The sequence below is a fragment of the Acomys minous genome, assembly GCF_964271855.1.
Source record: "Acomys minous genome assembly, chromosome: 7".
NCBI lineage: Eukaryota > Metazoa > Chordata > Mammalia > Rodentia > Muridae > Acomys > Acomys minous.
The window spans coordinates 6,172,200-6,191,980 of record NC_140488.1 but is presented as its reverse complement, the minus strand read 5'-3'; the positions used below and the strand labels follow the sequence as shown (position 1 = coordinate 6,191,980).

General features: G+C 46.1%; 1 long non-coding RNA gene across 1 annotated transcript in view; it reads right to left on the bottom strand.

Annotated features, from left to right (window-relative positions):
• LOC311601334 overlaps window positions 1-18,516 on the bottom strand; it is a 178,099-nt gene extending 159,583 nt beyond the window's left edge. The window contains exon 1 of the long non-coding RNA XR_014780525.1: window positions 18,456-18,516. This is a non-coding gene — a long non-coding RNA (uncharacterized lncRNA). The remainder of the gene's footprint in view (window positions 1-18,455) is intronic.
• Between the last annotated feature and the right edge of the window lie 1,265 nt (window positions 18,517-19,781).

Genomic DNA, 19,781 nt, shown 5'->3' with positions numbered 1-19,781 from the left:
CAAAACAGCAGGCCCTGCATTTTCCTACAGATTCTGAAGACTAGACTATCCACTCCCAGGAGCTCACCCCCAATACCATTGCAGGAATTTAGAATGCGATGTCTATCTGTCACTCTTCCAGGAGTTTAACTACTGTTTTGAAAGCTACAAGGCTGTGTATGCAAACAGCATAATATGGCAACAATTCTTAAGGCGCCTCAGAAAATGGCTCTGAGTGGCCCCTCCCACCCAGTTCAAGAATACTTGAAACCCAGCTTTAGAAACACACTTCCCCTGAGGGCCTGAAATCAGAAACACCTGATTGACACTCTCCAGTCCAGAAACCTGACAAAAGTGCTTCAACCACTGGGAACCAAGAGAGGACCTGTCCCCAGATATGAATTTGGACCTTCCCCCAAGGACTGTGGCTATCTGAAGCTAAGAAAAATGAGGTGGCACAGTTCAGCTATGTCCCGGTGTCCACCCCGCAAGGCAGGAAGGGTCTTTCTTACTTAAAGTACCTCAGGAGGAAAGGTGGGGCGGGTGAGTCTTTAACCAGTCTCATTCTGATGGAAAGGGAAGACATCAAGAGGAACAGGTAAGATGAACGCACATCAGGTATAATTCAGGAAATCCTATTTTATATAGGCATAGCTGGGTCATGTACACGTCACGCAAGATCGGTCCCCACCGTGGTCCACAGGTTACAGCACCAGCTCATTTCTCCTGCGAGGGTTTAGGATCTCATGGAGGGGAGGAACTTGACCTGAGCTGGAGACATCTGTGAGGCTTGTGAGTTCCCAGGCTGGACACATCCAGGTGAGAAGTCCAGGGACTATTTAAGGAAACTCCAGGCCAGCACACAGACAAGGATTCACAAAGCCTTCCCAGGACTGCTATTACACAAACAGCCTTGGGCAAGGTTCTCAGTCTGAGCCCCAGGCCCTCTTTCCTGGATGAAGTTGAGCAACTTGACCCAGCTCATCTGAGGAAAGGTCAGGTGTGTCAAGATTCAAACTGAGAACTGACAGAGTTTCACTGTCCAAACACAGAATTCCAGGACCCTCCCTGCCCTCCTGCAGCCAGACTGGTTCTTTCTACCTCAGCTGCTCAGATATGCCTTATCATGCCTGCTCTCCTGTTTGGGCCTATTTCTTATCCTTTGTCCCGGTGACCCTGAAATCCAATTTTAGTTCTTCTGGTCTCTCATTCCCCCCTCTGACAGGTCCCCTGAAGGCCCAATCACGGGTCTCCTTGAAACTTATTCACGGAGTTGGCCTGCTACAGGGACAGATATTCCTCTGACATGGCCTATTGTAGGGCCAGGTACTGTGCTCTCATGACCATTATCCGGATGGCACCCACTTTTTGCTTGATATGAGGAGGGCACAAAGCACGATTGGTTTAAACAGAACTAAGAGCTTTTTTCCTTGTGGCCATTTGTCCCTCCTGCCAGAGAGTTGTCCTTGACTCAGTATTTCATGCTATAAAGAGGGACAATGGGCAAAGCCAGTCTCTTCTGTAACTTTTTTTCCTGGTGACATTTGGGACACTGTTATTGGGGCCGAGAAAGGCTGAAAAGCTTGTCAAAGGCTAGGTAACGGGGCACTTACCAAAAACCTCTGGTTTAGCTGATCCAGCTGAAGAGACAGGGAGTAGTCACATCTGCGAGACTGGGTTACATCAACTTCCAGCAGGTCCAGCTCTCAGAAGCTCTGGATGGAGTCTGTTAGCCTGGTAAAAACCTGCTGAAACAAATACAGACTAGGGACAAAAGTTAAAGTTTTGTCTATAAGACATCTGGGGTAGACTCATGCCTTTGAGACTCAGTAAAAGCATGGACATTCTTTTCTCAGTCCAGATGACTTGGTATACAGATTAGACTGATTTGTTTCTAGCATGATGAGAGGCACCCTCAAGTCTATATTCTGAATACCACCCAAGGGAAATTAAAATCTTGGGCTTGGGACTGATTAGTAAGTAGTCAATGCTCCAGCTTATCAGAACTTTTATCCCTGATCTCTCCAAGGCCTTTATCATGAAGTGGTGTTGCATTTTTCACATGATTTTTAGCATCTAATGAGATGATCATGTTTTGTTTTTCCTTCCATTTTTTATATGATGGATTCCATTGATGGATTTTTATATGTTGAACCAACTGTGCATTCCGGGGATGGAGCCTACTGGGTAATGACAAATGATATCTTTGATGTGTTCTTGGATTCTGTTTGTGAGTATATTTTTCATCAGTGTTCATAAGGGAAATTGGCCTGAAATTCTTTTTCTTTGGTGGGTCTTTGTGTGTTCTAAGTACCAGAATGGCTCTGGTCCCATAGAGTGAGTTTGGCAATGTTCCTTCTGTTTCCATTTTGTGCAATATTTTGAAGGGTATTGGTATTAGCTCTTCTTTGAAAGTCTGGTAGAATTCTGAGCTAAAATCATCTGGCCCTGAGGCTTTCCAGTCCTCCCCCCCTGGTTGGGAGACATTCAATGACTGCTTCTTTTCCTTAGTTGTTATACAGGTATTTAACTTGTTTTCCTGATCTTGATTTAGATTTGGTAAATGGAATCTACCAAGAAAATTGTCCATTTCCTTTAGATTTTCCAATTTTGTAGACTACGGTTTTTTGAAGTAAGACCTAATGTTTCTTTGGTTTTCCCCCCCCCCCAGTGTCTGTTGTTCTGTTCTGTTTTTCCTTTCTGGTTTTGTTGATTTGGATATTTTCTCTCTGCCTTTTAGTTAGTTTGGCTAAGTGTGTGTCTTTTGTCTATCTTGTTGACTTTCTTATCAAACAGCCCCTTGCTTCTGTTCACTCTTGGTATTGTCCTCTGTTTCTAGTTTGTTGACTTCAGCTTGAGTTTGATTATTTGCAGCCATCTACTCCTCTAGGGTTTGTCAGCCTCTTTTGTTGTGAAAGCTCCCAGAGGAGCTATTAAGTGGCTAACATGGAATCTCCCCAATTTCTGTATGAAGGCGCTTAGTGCTAAGAACTTTCCTCTTATTATTGCTTTCATTGTGTCCCATAGGCTTGGGTATGATGTGCCTTCATTTTCATTGAATTTTAGACAGTCTTTAATTTCTTTTTCATTTCTTCCCTGGCCCGGTTGTCACTGAGTAGAGAGTTGGTCATTTTCCATGATTGTATAGGGTTTTTCTTATTTCTGGTGTTGAGATCCATGTTAATCCATGGTGATCTGAGAAAGCACAATGGGTAATTTCAATTTTTTTGTATAAGTTACAGTTTGCTTTGAGACCGACTATATACTACGAATTTTCGAGAAGGTTCCATGAGGGGCTAAGAAGAGAGAATATTCTTTTGTGTTTGAGTGAAAAGTTCTGTAGATAACCATTGGTTCCTTTGGATTCATTCCATCTGTTGGTTTCATTATTTCTCTATTTTGTTTCTCCATCAGTGATCTGTCCATTGGTTACAGTGGGGCACTGAATTCTCCCACAATTGAATCGCCATGTGCTTTAATAACAAGTTTGTTCTGGTTTTGTTTTTGTTTTGTTCTGTTTTTTAATAAAGTTTTGTGCCCTTGTATATAGTTCAAAGATGTTCTGAATTGGAATGCCCTCTAGGTAGGCTTTTCCTTTGGTGAGAATGACATATTGTTCCCCATCTTTTTTCATTAATTTTGGTTGAAATTCTATTGCTTCATGTTGTACTACTCGATTAAAGAGCTGGCTGTGGAGTTGGATTAGACACCCAGTCTCACAACACAAGCATGCTTGTTTTAAAATTTCCCCCAACATACCTGTCCTGGGTCAGGAGACCATCTGACACTAGGTCAAAGATAGAAAACAAAGCTAAACAGCCCAAGAAAAGACACTATGTGAATTCAAAGGACTAAAATATAAGCTGTACCTTAGGATCTTAAAGAAAAAAATTCTATTTAAAGATATATTTATTATTTACACAGCATGTGTGCTTGCACGCCAGAAGAGGGCCGCAGATCTCACTATAGATGGTTGTAAACCACATATAGTATTATTGAATATCATTAAAAATACCTAAAGAAAACTGACACAACCTGGTGTTGGCATTTTCTGAGTTCCAGTAGATGTTGTGTTTTTATGCTTTTCTGTTTAATGCCACCTAGGATTCAGGTAATTATATTATTCTACAATTGAATGGCTTCCACGACAAATAGTGATTATGCTTTTCAGAGTATCTGCCTACATCTGCAGACACACACAAACGGTTTAAAATGTAAAATAAAACGGTCAGTCTAAACTATCTTGTTTGTAAGGACCAAACAAACTCCCTTTAGAAAAAGAAACTGCATTTTGCAAAGGAAACTCCATTTTGTGTTCAACCTAGGGAAGGCCTGAACCCAGATTCCAGACTAAGGACAAAATAGTCTGAACAGAAAAAATATTCCATGGCAACACAATCAACTCACCTTGGGAAAGTCCAAATACACCCTCTGCTGGTCAAGTTGAGCAGCAGGTGGTCTGGCACATAGCAACAACTAGTTAGGAGAGGCCAGCCCAAAGTTCCTAATGCCCCCATGACTGCATCAGCCAATCTTTTCTATAGGCCAACTGCCCCTACATCTATTACCCAACCATGAAACTCTAAGTCTTGTAACTCTTCTGCATGCAGCTTTTCTGATCAGATGTCATCCAATCATATACTGTAGAAGCTATTTATTTGTCTAAAAACTATTTTTTAAAACCCTCTCAACTGAGACTCCAGGCTACTTCCCTGCACCTGCTGCGTCAGCGCATTGGAGGTGTGTCCTGGGTTTGACCCTGCAATATAAAGGGATCCTTGCCACTGCATATGGACTCGGCCCTTGGGTGGTCTGTTCAGAGAGTTTCTCAAAATTTGGGCAGAGCATTCATTGTTAATAACTCCAAATATGCCTACTTAAATAACCAGAGCTGAACACTTACTATTCCTTCCAAAAAGGAGATAGGTAAGATGATTGACCCCTCCTTGGATTATCGAGTCCAAATCCAGCCCACCTAGGAAAGCACTCACAGCCCCACCCACAAGAGTTGCTGCAGCCCACACAAACAGGCTCCCTCTTCTCCACTGCATTCATTAGTTTTGCCAACACTTTACACTTCACCCAGCCCTCAACGTGTCCATCAGCTTACAAGACAGGAGGCCGACCTGTCACTGCTCAAAGCTCCTACCTTGGCTTGCAACCTCTACCCACTATGCCTACATCATCAGCCTCAGCTGCAACTAAGCATCAAGCCCTGCCTTCGAATACTACCTAAGTCATCACTGCCCCACTCACAACACCTCCAGCACAAGCGACCCCAGCAGAGACAGCTTCTGTTCTCCCACCTGCAACTACAGCTCTTTAACTCAGCACTCACAGCTTCTCCCTGTGAATGTACAATACTTCACCCACCCCCTACAGACAGGGTTCTCATCCCGTGGGTCGCGACCCCCACAACAGCTATGTATGTTGAGGTTCCATTTGTAACAGTGGCAAAATTCCAGTTGTAAATAGCAACAAAACACATGAGGGACTGTGTTAAAGAATCACAGCATTAGGAAGGTTGAAACCCACTGCCCTTCCCTGACCTTTGCAAGCACAGCCCCCACCCACTACTCTATCTCAGCAGGTCACAGTGCCCCACTGCTACAGGTGTTCTCTGCCAAATGAAGGTCAAGTGAGGATTCAGCCTTCTGCCCCCTCCTCAGAAAGTGACCACTCACATCATAGCCTTGGCCTGGTGCTCTGCATTCCCTGCTCACTTATCTCACCACTCACACAGCCCAGCCCACAACAACTGCCATAGCAGAAACAGCCCTTGGACACTCTTCTCCTTCGGCAGGTCCAGACAACACTCAGTAGGTATCAAAAGTTAAACTGTCACAATCCAGCACTGAGCTAAAGGCCAGACTACCTCAACCAAGCCCTGTATCAGCAAGAGAGCTCAGCCCACCACTCTTCAGTCAGCTCTCACAACCCCACATTAGTATACACCTACACAGCCATGTCCTCCTCTTAGGGTAACCCTGCCCCCTCTCTGGTCAACATCCAGAGCCCAGCCCTATTTTGTAAGAGATCACCTAGCCTCTCACCCTGGCTGCCCCTTACCTCCACACTGCAGGATCTGTAGACACACCCCCAACACCTCACCACTTCCTGCTTCCCTAGTAATTTAGTGTGCCCAACACATCCAGGTTGGCCCTCACACCTCTGCCTCAGTCTGTCTACCTCCCTGCCTCAGCTCTAAGCACTCCAGAACACCGCCCCTCCCCCTCCCCTGCCAGCACCTGTTCCCAAGGGATTCCACAGTGCACAAAGTGTCCTTCTCTGACACTTACTAGGTCCAGATCCACCCACCCTTCCACCCTAGCATACAAGCCCCGCCCACCACTATGACCTCAGCAGTCACAGCCCCACCCACAAGACCAGCACCAGTCCTCCTGCTGCAGTGCACCCTAATCTTACTTCCAAGTTTCCTCATAGACTCCTTCTCCATTCAGTCCTGGCCCAACACTGACACTCCTTTTTGACTTCCTTCTGGGCCAGCTGTTGTGGCCCCGTGGCCCCGCCCTCTTTAGAGGTCCTCAGGATGAGCCAGATCCAATGGTGTCCCTAATGGTTAGAGCAGCCTGCTCCAGTGATCTCACAGACTGTATGTCTGCAGAAGACCAAACCTCAAATCTCAGCACTCAGGAGGCCAAGGCAGGCTGAGAACTGAGTTCAAGGCCAGCCTGGTCTAAAAGTGAGTCCAGGATAGCCAAGGATACACAGAGAGACCCTGTGTCTAGGAAAAAAAAGAAAACGAAAAAAGAAAAGAGGGAAAGCAAAAAGAAAAAGAAAAGAATAGATGTGTCAGGGCTTGGACAACGGCACCTGAGTGGATGGTTGTAAACTTCCCTCAACAGTTTTACAGGAGCAGCTGGCTCAGGCCTGACCAATGGTAGTCTGTGCTGCTGTGCTTCCCCTCACCTGGTGTGGGGATCTTTCGGCTTGAACCTGGATGCATGGCCAGGACACTGTGTGCTGGAGGACTGTGCTGTCTGGTGACCACAAGGCTCAGCCCATCCAGGGACCCTAAGACTTAAAGCCTAGGAATCCACTTGAAGCGAAGGAAACAAGGAAACTCTGGAGCAGAGTTTGTGCCCTTTGCCCTCCTGTGGCTGTGATTTCCCTCCTGGAGGGTCTCAAGCAGTGCTGGGTCTGCCCCACCTCCTGCCACCCACTCTTCCTCCTTCCTCCTGAGTGTGGAGGCAGGCAGCTGGCAAGCTCTGTGCTGTTCCTCCTGGGCCCTCCCCTTCTTGCCATTAGGCTGTGAGCTCAGTGAGGAGGCCCAGGTCACATGCCCTGTGTGCCCTGAAACTCCACTGACATTGATGCTCTGCTGCTTCTCAACAGCACGCCAGGCAGTGGGGTTTTGCTTAAGGACAGGCCATGCAAACCTGGGGTTTGGTGCTCTTGGGCCTGTCTGTGCAGTTTGAGAGTCTGGGGTGGGGGAGGGGAAGTGGCACTCACTGGATAGGATGGAGGTTCTAGAGAAAGGCTCCACAAGGTCCTGCCAACAGAAGTGGCCTTGCCTGAGGGAACACAGAGGAGGAAGTGTCCCCTTGCCCTATTCAGCTGTCACAACTGTGTTAGTGGACATCAGCATAGAGGCAGTCAGTCCTCTGATTGTCCTGCCTGCTGACTCACTCTGAGGTCACTGCCTCCAGGACCAACCCTAACTTCAGCTGAGAAGCACTTACAGAAGACACCATGCTGCTGCCCCTTTTGGTCAACAAATTCTGGACTGTTAGGTCCAAAGACATTTAGATCCCCTTCACCAAAAGGATCCACTTCCCTTCTATCAGGCAAAATGGGTAGATAGCTGTGTCTGATGCCTATGAGCACAACAAAACTCATGCCGGCTTCTTGGCTACTTCAGTATAACAAATGTCTGTTTAAAAGTCAGTGAGTTGGGAAAAAAAACCACACAGGAAGGATTACTAAGCATGGTTGCTGGGATCTCATTGATTGACTTACTTTGTATAGATAAGGTTTCTTTCTTTCTCTTCTCTCTCTCTCTCTCTCTCTCTCTCTCTCTCTCTCTCTGTCTCTCTCTCCTTCTTCCTTCCTTTTTTTCTTTTTTCCGAAGATAAGCTTCCTCTGTGTACCCTTGTCTGTTGTAGATCCACATTTTAGAACTGGGTGGCCTTAAACTCACTTAGATCTGCCTGCCTCTGCTTCCCTTAGTTCTGAGATCACAGGCATGCACCATGACACCTGGCCCTAAAATCACTTTTATTGTTACATAAAAGAGGTACCACTGCACTTAATCCCTGCACTCACTCAGGGGATGCCAAAGCAGGTGGAACTCTGTGAGGTCAAGGCCGGCCTGGTCTACAGAGTGAGTTCCAGGAAAATCAGGCCTAAAACAGAGAAACCCTGTCTCAAAATAAGAAAAGGCATCTTTTTCGAGTCAATTTCCACACAGCCAAAGTTCCTATCTGATCTAGGGGCTATCTGGAAAGAGCCATCACCTCAGGCATATGAGACTTCCTGGGTTGCCAGACAGGTCAGAGCACTGGGTTTTTGCAAAGGCTCTGAGAAACTTTCAACACAACGACACAAAGACTCTGAGATAATGATCACTGACCAAAGGCCGACTCACAGCTTAACTGCTGTTACTCCAGATTCAGGCTAGATACAATGGGTCTGGCCAGAAATGTACAGCTTCACCCCATCTAATTGTTATGCTGTGTTTAACTTCATTCTGCCTCCTCTTAGCTTTCCAGAAGTGCAAGGAGGGCAGGTCTCTGTCGTTAGATCCGCAGTTTCTCATCATCAGGCCGTGTTTGCTGTGCTCAGAACTCTCAGCAGCCTACAAGGTTGTGTGGAGCTGGAAGCTCAATCGGTACTCACCAGGCTGCAGCTGAGCCACCAGAACCAAGTTTCAGACCCCAAAGCCCATGCTAGAAGCCCATACCTAGGAGAGAGGAGCAGGATATATTCCAAAATGGACTTCTCCTCACTTGAGTAGGACAGTGTGACTACTGTGGGCTCAGAGGAGCCGGGGTGGAATGGTGCTGAGAAGGCAGCTAAGTAAAGGCCCTGTCAGCTCATTCTCACAGTGCAGACTCTAAAGGCAAGGCAACATTGAGCCACCATTGGCTTGCAGAACATGGCCCACTCTGTGCTGTTCCCAGACCCATCCAGACTGTCATGCCCTCATGATGGGGATGGTAAAGAGGCTCTCCCTCCTGTGGTGCACCCAACCTTCCTGACATGGCCCCAAGTATCTCAGTATTTAGGGAAATGGAGAACTGCAAGGAAATGCCCTCTGATCTAAAGATCTCCTGCTGCACTGTGGATTGCACAGATAAACAGCACTTAGTGTCTGTGCCCCGCCCCCCACATCATGTGTGCTTCCTCATGTTGTTATTCCAGCCCAGATCCATGTAGTGTATGAACAACATCCAGGAGACCAGGTGCCAAGTCCAGGGCCAGGCACTGAGTCGACACTGATGCCCTGGCGAATGTGTGATGAAAAGGGAAAGCCACTAGTCCTATGCAGTGCAAGAGCTCTGTGGAGAGGTTTCCCCAGCAAGGAAGGCTGGCTCCCATCCAGCTATTTCTTATCTTACAAATCCTAAATATAGCTCTGATTCCTTGAGGATGACGAACATGTATTGGGGGGGGGGCAGGTGAGATGGCACACAGCTGCAATCCCAGCACCTTGGAGACAAAGAAAGGCAGATCTTTGTGAGTCCCAGGCCAATCTGGTCTACAACGTGAGTCCAGGACAGCCAAGGCTACCAAGAGAAACCCCATCTCAATAAGCCAAAAAAAAAAAATGTTAAGTGGAGGATATTTTGTAGCAAGCCTTTGCAGGTTCCTTTACAAAGTTTCTAGTGTCTGTCTTGCTCATGTGTCAGGCAATTTCCTACCCCATGGCACTGAGAGGAAAGGCCTGCATCTCCTTGGCCAGGGTACAGTAGTGTCAATCTCTTAGCAGACAGGCAGTAGTTTGAGGTGTGCTTATACAGGGCTAAGAGATGCTTGGCTCTGAACCTCGGTTGCTACTCAGAAATTTCCTGGTAACAGGTGCAGAGGGGAGGGACCCTGGAGAATGGAATCTCCTGCTTCCAGATACCTGACTAATGTGAGGTGACACCATAGGGTCAGTAGCTATAGCCCATGCATCCAGTTCGCTGAGGGCACAAAACTGTGGCTGCTGTCCATGGAAGGGCAAGGCTGACCCAAGGGTGTGGAAGCCTGGGCCTTCAGGTTAGTTCCAAGGGTCAGATAGCACAGGAGGCAGACTCTTGGCTCAACTTTAAGATGTTTATTCAGCACCACGAGATTTGTTTTCATGTAGTAAGAACTGAAACTGGCCTATTTTCAAAAAATGGTGACTTTTTCCCAGTCTTTAGTGCACTGGGATTTCATGAGCTTGTTTTGTTTTTGAACGGTGCGCAGATTATACTTGTGTTATCTGTGTATTGCTCCTCCTTGTCCATCTCTTCCTCCTCTTCCTCCCCTTCCTCCACTTCCTCTCACTCCTCCTCTTCCTCCTCAGTGGCCTCTCTTAGGGATATGGTTGAGAGGTCAGCTTTCATGATGGAATGGAAAATCTACATAGACATCACGTACCAGAGGTATGGACATCACGTACCAGAGGTATGCTGTGGAGCTACCTGGTGCAGGCACTGCCCCTTCGATCTTACCAGTATCCGATGGAGGAACCATCCCATGATCAGATGTGCCCTCTCTGCTCAGGCCACTTGTGTCCTGAGGTGGGCAGTTGTCAGGGCCACTTACAGGGATGTTGCTCTTTTTCAGTGTACTAGAAGGCCCTGGGGAAAGGCTGCCTGCAGGTGTCTGTGTGTTGGGAAACCCCTGTTGGGACTTCATGCCATCTTTCTTGGCCTTATGTTTCAGAGGGGAATGTCTGGGAGGTAAAAGCCTCATCCATTTGTGGATGTGGCCCCGCAATTGTGAATGGAGATTGTGCCTCGCTCACCACAGCCACATTAGTCAATTTGTTCCCCACAGTATTCCCCAGGAGCTCTGGCTTGTCCCTCTGGAAGTTGAAGTAGCCATAGATGTAAAACAAAATGGATTAGGTTAGCCAATTTGAAACACAGCTGTACTGACCACATGACATCCTACTGGTCTTTTTTGTGATGCAGAGAATGACAGAAGTGGCAGGCAAAAGATGTGCTGTGCTGTGGCAGGACCCCAGTAAAGAGAAATGACTCATGTGTAAGGTGGTGATACTGTTGGACAATAGAGTCCACTCGGGCAGTAGGGGGTCGTCGTGAGAGACCACTTGAGGACCACAGTGTTGATGCAAAAGCACAAGGTTTATTGCCTATGCTGGCCAGGGAGCCTAAGCACTCACGCGGGAGGGAGGGAGGCACACCCCGAGTCACTGTTACAGACTTTTTAAAGGCTAAAACCGCAAAGGTTAGGAGGGGCTGCATGCCCTATGTTAGGATTGACTCTGGCTAGGGGTGCTTGTCTAATTATTATTGGCTACTGCAGGGGTCATTGGCCTCGGGAGCTGTTCTTGGCAAAGAGGGGTGATGGGGAGATTTCAGAGAATTTCCTTATTTGAAAGTGTTTATCTTGTTTGGCCACCTTGATCTCAGAAACTGAAGCTGAGCAGACCTTCAATTCTTTTGGGGTCATTTTCCCAAGCTTGCCTGGGTCATGTTCCCAGGCTGGCTGAAAGAGTGGCCTTACAATACATGTATGTGACATAAACTGGCTTATCCTCTGCCTACCTGACTGCCTGTCTTCAGACATCTAAAGGGACAAACTGGAGTGCATTGTCAAAGTCTTTTACCCTTTAGTAAACAACACTGTCTGCTGAATGAGGAGCTTGAAGCACATTGTTAATGGGGTGTGTAGATAGGAAGAGGTTCTCTTCACAAAAAGTGGGAAACAAGGAAAAGCTTTGTAAATTACCATGATTTTCCAGTCTTCTCCAGAGCAGAGCTGGCAAAGAAAGGTCTTCCAGCTTTCCTTCTCAAAAATCTTGCGTGGGCTCCTTCTCCAGCTGCTGCTGCTGCTAGGAAGGGATGTCTCAACCCTGAGGACCTGAGGAGCCCTGGATCCTGAGCCTTGCTCATCCCTCTCTTCTTCCTCTTCTTCCTCTTCCTCTTCCTCTTCCTCTTCTTCTTCTTCTTCTTCTTCTTCTTCTTCTTCTTCTTCTTCTTCTTCTTCTTCCTCCTCCTCCTCCTCCTCCTCCTCCTCCTCCTCCTCCTCCTCTTCATTCTCATCCTCATCTTCCTTCATCTTCTTCTTAATATTATTTTGTTTAGTCGCTTGGTTTTTCAAGACAGGATTTCTCTGTGTGGCCTTGGCTGTCCTGGACTCCCTCAAATTCACAGAGATCTGCTTGTCTCTGCCTCCCACACGTGCTGGGATTACAGGCCTGCACCACAGCACCTGGCTTCCAAAATCTACTTATCACCTCTTTTCTCATGACCATGTGACAAAGCAGCAGCAAGACAAAAAGCCAGGCCTGCTCTCTTGAGGCTCTGGCCTTTTTATCCCCTGTCTAGAGTCCCCAGAATTAAACTATCTCCAGTTCGCAGAACTGCAGCCCTGCCAACCACACAGGTGGCAAATAGTCTGCTGCTGTGGACAATCTGAAGCAGCCACATAGCCCAGGCCTGGGATTAAAACCAAAATATGTTTACATACCATAACTGGGTTTTTTAAGACACCAAAAATCTTGCTACATCTTTGTCTTAGGCCAAGCAGGTTTATAAGAAGTACTACATCTTATACACCAATTCCAGTGGAGAGATGGGACAAAGTCAGCAGATGTTATCATACAGTGGGACACAGTCAGCAGGAAGCTGTGCAAAGTTACACAGGGGAATCACAGGGGAAACACAGGGCACCTCCAGAGCATTATAAACTGAGCACATAATGGCCTTGGTTCTGGTAATCACAGCTCCATGTGATGGAAGACTTGAGGTTGCAGGATGTGGAGCCATAGCTCCTCCAAGACTGCGTCCCCGGTCCATTACCAGCTCTATTATGCAGAATTCTGGTTTCAGAGAATGAGCTACATTCTTTCCTTCCCTTCCATCAGTGCTTCTGGGGGGCATCAGGCTCCCGAGGACTGGACCCAGACTATTATAAGCTCTGCCAAACACAATGCTAATTTTGAGAAGAAGGATATATTGCATTGTCCATAGGTCAGGGACTCAGGGAAAGCCTTGGTTGATCAGTCCAGGCCTCAGACGTTCCCTCCTTTTTAATTATTATTTAATTTTAAAGGCCAGAAGAGTTTACCAGTGTCTGAATCTCCAAGAGACACTTATGTTCTCTGACCAACTAATACCTTCTAGCATTGTGAAAGGAATTATCAATACACGTATTCTAATCATAATATTGAATGGAGGTGGAAGGTTGTAAAGCAGATTAAATCCTGTAACTAGTACAATGTATCTTTGGCTAGTTTGGATGGGAAATCTATACAATTAGAGAGAAACAGCTGATACAAATAATCTGGAAACAATCCCTACTTTTTGGAGCAGAGGTACTTTCCGAGTAAATAATATATGTGGAGGGCTAACATAAGCACTGATTCCAAACATGTTACAGTTGTTTTTCCTCTCTAAAAGTCCCATAGATGTTCAAGAGGTCCAGAGCTGTGGCTAACAGCCAAAAGTCTAGTTGAGTCTTTTATTATTTTTTTCCTTTTTGTAGACATTAAAACAGGATGGGGTTCAATGAGGGGATCTCAGGATATCAACCCTGAGCAGGTGGACCCCGCCCAGGACAATTGAACCAGCCTCTCCTGTTGTCCATCCAGAGGCACAGAGTCCTTTAGAACCAGGGACCATGTTAGAGCCATGGAACACAGTACCCAAAGGGGGATTGTGCTTTGAGAGCAGAGCATTGGCTCTTTATTTCAACCTGGGGACTATCTATCTGCTTGGGCAACTTGTGGGTTGTTAGAAACAGGAAAATTCAGTTAATGAATGAAGTAGTATTTTAAGCACTGTATATCAGTCTCCATGGACCCCAAAGCCTTAAGCCTTATAGGTCAGAAAGATGGAAGGGACACATAGGGACCTCCCAGTGACAAACATATAGGGATAGTTGATGATATCCCAGAATCATTCAAGAGAGCAGTGCAAGGCAGCACATGAAAATCAGCCAGAAGATCCGTTACATCAGTCTGATACTTTCAGTTATTATGTAATGAGAGTCAGATATTTTAAAAACTTAATATGATATACTTTACAGCCTGTTTTTAATTGCTAAACATGGACCTTATAAACTTCAACAGCATAATATGGCCTTTAATTTTTGTTCTTCATATACCTTATATAGCTTATGCATCCTCTGTGTACTTTAAATAACTTACATGGGATTTTATAGGTTATGAGGAACCCTCTTTGGCTTTTTTTTTTTTTTGCAAATATATATCTATCTCAATCTTTATAGACAAACCCTTATTTATAAAGATATTTTTATTTTAGCCACATCAGATTTTAATTTATTTATTCCACGAGATTTAGTAGTACTATAGGAGTAAGCCCCATCCCACCTTCATAAAAAATTTCCTGAGACCCCTGCTTGGAACAACTAAGTACTCCTCAGGGAATTGAGACCCAACAGAGGCTACCTACCTTTAGCAGCTCTTTACCCCTAGCAACTTTATTTTGTTGTAGTTGATGTTGTTGAAATTTGTCAGCCATAAACTGTTAGTTTTTGGAAGTACTATGTTAATGTTAGGTATCCTGTCAAATTGTATCAAAATTAAACTAATGAAAACATCAAAATCATAACATAAACATCTCTTTGTGTCCGGGAAGTTGATCTCATAAGTAGTTGATAGGGTGGGTGGAGAAGAGAGGAAGGATACATTGTAACTCTCTTCAAGGACATGTTACCAGCTCAGTTTTAGCCTTGACTTTTTGTTTTTCTCTCTTAGGCTGCTCTGTTCTCCTTGTCCCTGTCACAGAGCGAGAAGGCTATTCTGACAGACTGACCCAGGAGACGGGGTTAAAGGACATATGGAGAAAGAAAAAATACCTGTGAACCAGAAATGGGAGGGTCAAATCCCACATTCTAGAGTCAGCCCTTAGGCTTAAATGCCACAGGTCATTTTGAGAGCAACAGGTGCTCTGCTTGGATTGATGGGAGCTCATTAGACCTCCTTGCATCCATGAGAGTGTTTCCAATTGGAGGTTTGAGGTGGTAAAACCTGATGTGTAGACATTAATCAGAGCAGATGACAAAATAGAAAAAGGACTTGAGGTCAGAAATATTTTAGCATTGTCACTATGAAGCTGTGAGTGTCAACGCCTGCCTGTGGCCTCTCAGGCACATTTGTCCTGCCTGATCTGTGCCACATGCCAAACCATGGCTTTGGCTCACCTTCACTAGCAAGTGGCTCTCCTGAGAGGCTTGGGGTGGAGGAGGGTCTGGGGCCTAAGGCCAGGCTGCCAGGCTGCCAGTAACCCCACCCTTTGTGCCCCCAGCCACCAGCATCTAGGCCACCTTTAAAACACCCTTGATGTGCTGAGGTGAGTTGATGGGTGGGGGCTCTCATTTCTGAGAAGGGGAGGGGGCTGAGAGAGAAAAGAGGGTAGGAGGGTGGGACCCAGAGGAGAGGAGGGAGTGGGCTACTGTAGGGATGTAAAGCAAATGAGTGAGTGAGTGAGTGAGTGAGTGAGTGAATAACCAAACAACAGCCCCCACACAGGCAAGCTTCCTCCCCTGCTGTAGGTTCTGTCACCTCCTGGAACTAGTGCAGAGGCCTTCAGAGCCACCCAGCCACTGCAGCTGATCTTCCTAATTTTCTTAATATTTTCATGTGTCTTTTCTTGTCTTTGGCCCATTGGTCTGTAAAACCCCTGCTGTGGTAGGAGCACTGGCTCAGAGGAACCAGTAGGAGCCATTTTTGGAGATTTTATAACTATTTTCATCAAAAACAGAACCAAAAACATAACACCAACACACAAAAAAATCCATTTTCCTTGTTCCTTCTGTCATCATGAAGTAACTTAAGCACTGATGTCATTTTTTGTTCCTAAACCTTTTTAAAGTTTTAAAAAAATGTTTTCTCCTCCAGTCTGCTTTGGACTATGGAGTAACCAGAAATTTGAGGTGTGGTATTACAGTTAAATTAACTTCATCCTGTGGATCTAAGCAATTTTAAAGCAAATTTCCTAGTTCAAATTATCCCTCCATTGCTTGCTCCTCCCTTGCACTAGGCTCCGCCCCTGCTGGGGGTAGGTGGTGTAGAAGCTTAGTTGGCCCTAATAGGTGGTGTTCTGTCTTTGAGTTTTACCTGCATGTTCTCATGCCTTTAAATTCACAGAAACTTTGTCAGGGAAGCAAGGGCAGGCTTTTAGAACGAAAATAAAGAAGCTTTTGAAGTGCTTTAATAATTCATTTTAAGAACTAGAGTGCACAAGCAAAGTGTCTAAAGTGACAAATGTCGTCGTCAGAATTTGGCTGTCCCACATTTACTGCTGATTCCTCTCTGCTGGGCACGACTTCTCATGTATATATACGTAATCAGTATACAGATATGGACAGAGGTATCACAGGAATGCCTAGTCTCTCTCCTGTACTCAGGTACACCCCTTCAGGTGGCCATATGCCTGAACCTGCTGGTCACTCTTCAGTAACAATATCCTGAGAGGGAGGTGCCAGGAGAAGAGAAAGATAGAAAAACTGGAAATAGGGAAGATAAACCTGTGGGCAGAAGGTCTTATAAAAGCAATCTCTTATGCCAAACAAGCTTCTTAACCAGCACAGCATCACTGGACATGGCGGTGCACACTTTTAATCCCAATGTTTCTAGGCAGAGGCAGGTGGATCTCTGAGCTCAAGGCCAGCCTGTTCTATAGAGCAAGTTTCAGCACATCCTGGGCTACAAAGTGAAACCAGGTCTTGAAGAAAGAAAAAGAAAGGTACAGCATCTTATAGATTATTTACAGGGGTAAAATGTGATAAAATCAGCAAGAAGCTAATCAAGCAATGCCACAAAAGGACAGGTCATCTCAAGAGCAAGACACAGCCAAGCACACAGCAGTGGCCTTGGGTCTAATAACCATAGCCCCAAATGTTGGGAAAAGTGGGGTTCTCAGAATATGTAGCCAGGCTTGCCCCAGGCCGTTAGCAGCTCTGCCAAGTATATTCATGGTTACATTGGGGCCTCAGGGAAAAGTCCTCAAGGCCCAGGCTCCAAACCATTACTGGCTCCTCCAAGCATATTCTTGGTTTAAAGAAGGAGCTAAGCCTCTTCTCCACATATATTAGGGCCTCAGGGAAGCCACAGATGCACAACCCAGCCCTCCACAGGAGAGAGCAAGTCGCACAAGTTGTTCACTGAGTTTTTTCATATGGACCCTGCCTGACAGCAAACCACCCACACCCACACAGGGAAGGAGGAAGGGAGGGAGGGACAGGGGGAAGAGAGAGGGAGAGAGAGAGAGAGAGAATGAGGAGGAGGAGGAAGAGGAAGAGGAGGAGGAAGAGGAAAAATAAAATAAAATAGTTTTAGTTAATTCCTAAGGAGAATTTCTACTTGCTTAGCTAGACATGACTGAAGTCATCCAAACCTAATAGGTATAAGTAAGAGTACAGTTAACTAGCCATCAGTAGAAAGGCTTGTTGGAGATTAAGCTGCAAAGGCCCTCCCACCTTCTCTCTCTCTGTCCCCTCTCTCTCTCTCTGTCTCTCTCTGTCTCTCTCTGTCTCTCTCTGTCTCTCTCTCTCTCTCTTGGGTAGAAGAGAGCAGAACCAAAATGGTAGGTAAGGAAGCACATTTATATTTACGACGATCCGTAGGGTGGGTTCTTTGAACTGGTACAGGACATTTGGATTGACCCTGAACTACTGGCCTTGCCCAAGAATTTTGTCCTTTGGGGCAGGTTAAGAGAGGTTACTATTACTTTAAGGGAGGCTGCCCCTAAGCAGAAAACAGCCTTTTGGCCTCCCTTTACCCAATAACAATCCTTGTGTTCACCCAGTCAAAGTCCTCCTGCTTAGAGCTTTGCACCATCACTGACATGTTGGGTGCTACTTTGAACATAGTAATAGGCTCCACTGTGCATGTGTTTATTGACTGAGTCTAGGTGTGGAAGGTGCGGTGGAAGGAAGCCGCGCTCCACCTCAGTGAGGGACAGCAGAGGCTGTGGTGTGTTCATTTGCCTCTAGCACCGGTCTGCAGAGGGAGATACAGATTTACAGTGGGAAACCACAATCAGATAGAACAGGAGTGGTGCCCTGCCTCCCAGTATGTAGCCCAGTCTGACCTCTCTGAAGACCAGCACCCTGTTTCAAAGTGGTAGTGCAGAGAGGACGAAGCCTCCCATGCTTAGTGGAAGAGGAGTTGAATAAGATTCTGTCCAGGCGGCTCACCAGTTTTACTCATGTCCCATACCTGGGTGCACGCTTCCTCCATTATCCTCAGGCTTTTTACATGATTTCTCTGCCCTCCTCTGTCTTGTCCAGCAGGACCAGTAATTACGGGGTCACGAGGGGAGCCATACCTGAAAAGATGGGACGAGAAAGAAGGAGGTGAGACCAAGTAGAACTCCTATCAAGGTCTGTTTATTGAATCAAAAACAAAAGCTTATATGGGGTGGAGGCAGGGGCTAAGCAGCAGGGGCGGGGGCCCAAGAATGCCTCCAGATGATGCCATCAGGGGAACATCCTGTGGTTTATCTCGGAACACTATCTCTCTATCTCTCAGAAAGTCCCTAGCTTTCCTGCTGAACAACATCTGCAGGGGGTGAAAGGAGGAAGTTATACAAGGCTGAAAGGAAGAAGTTAGCTTTGGAATGGGCCATCAGTATTTTTCCATAGCCAGTAGATTCTTTTACCCTTGAGTGACCTTGGGTTGGCTCCCGACACTCCTCTGTGTTGCTGGGCTTCATCAGTAAGCTCCTGCATGTAAATAAATAGGGTGTAGGGCTTTGGATGCCTCTGAATTGTAGGGTTTTTCAGTTCAGCAATCTGTGTCCTTCCCACGTAGAGAAACTTCACGTTTCTTACACATGTCCTTAAGACCAAGGCTGGCACTTTCTTGGGGGCCTTTACAAGCTGCCTTAGCCAGCTTCATATTACCACAGTGAAACACCTGGGGCAGTTTGCAAGGACAGTAATCTCAGTTTCTTCCCATGCCTTTTTCTGCTCAGGAGACAATAACACATCCTGGCAGGCGAGTGTGACAGGACCAAGTGCTGAAAGCACAGAACAGGGGAGAGAAGAGGGAGACATTCTGCCCTGAGCGACCACAGTCTGTCAGAGGCATGCCTTAATAATGCAAACCCCTGCCACAATGGACCACTGGAGGATACTCAACATCCACATTACTGCAGGAGCCTATTAACTCTGGTGACCACTCACGTAGAGGGACAGAGTCCTTGAGTGGGAAGGAACTGGTGTGGAAGAGATTGTGAAAGTCGCCATTTTTGAAGTGCCTTTATTCATTTGTGTTGATGTAGCCACTGTAGCTGCTATAGAATCTGTCCCATTTTAAGGAATGTCTGAGCTGCTGGTGATGTCACATGCCATTAATCCCAGAGCTCGGGCAGCAGAGGCAAACAGATCTATGTGCCTTTTAGGCCAGCCTGGTTTACAGATTGAGTTCTAGGACAGGCAAAGCTACACAGAGAAATCTTGTCAAAAAAAAAAAAAAAAAAAAAAAAAAAAGAATGTCTCTGAATAGACAAAGGGATTGGGACTGTAAACCCTGAGCAGAACTTAGAGCTTACTTCAGTCTACTCCAGAAGGGTCACCATGGGAAGCTAGCCTCCCTCAGCCTGCTGGGGCTGTTTGCCCAAGGTTGCACATGATGTTTAACTAGTACATCC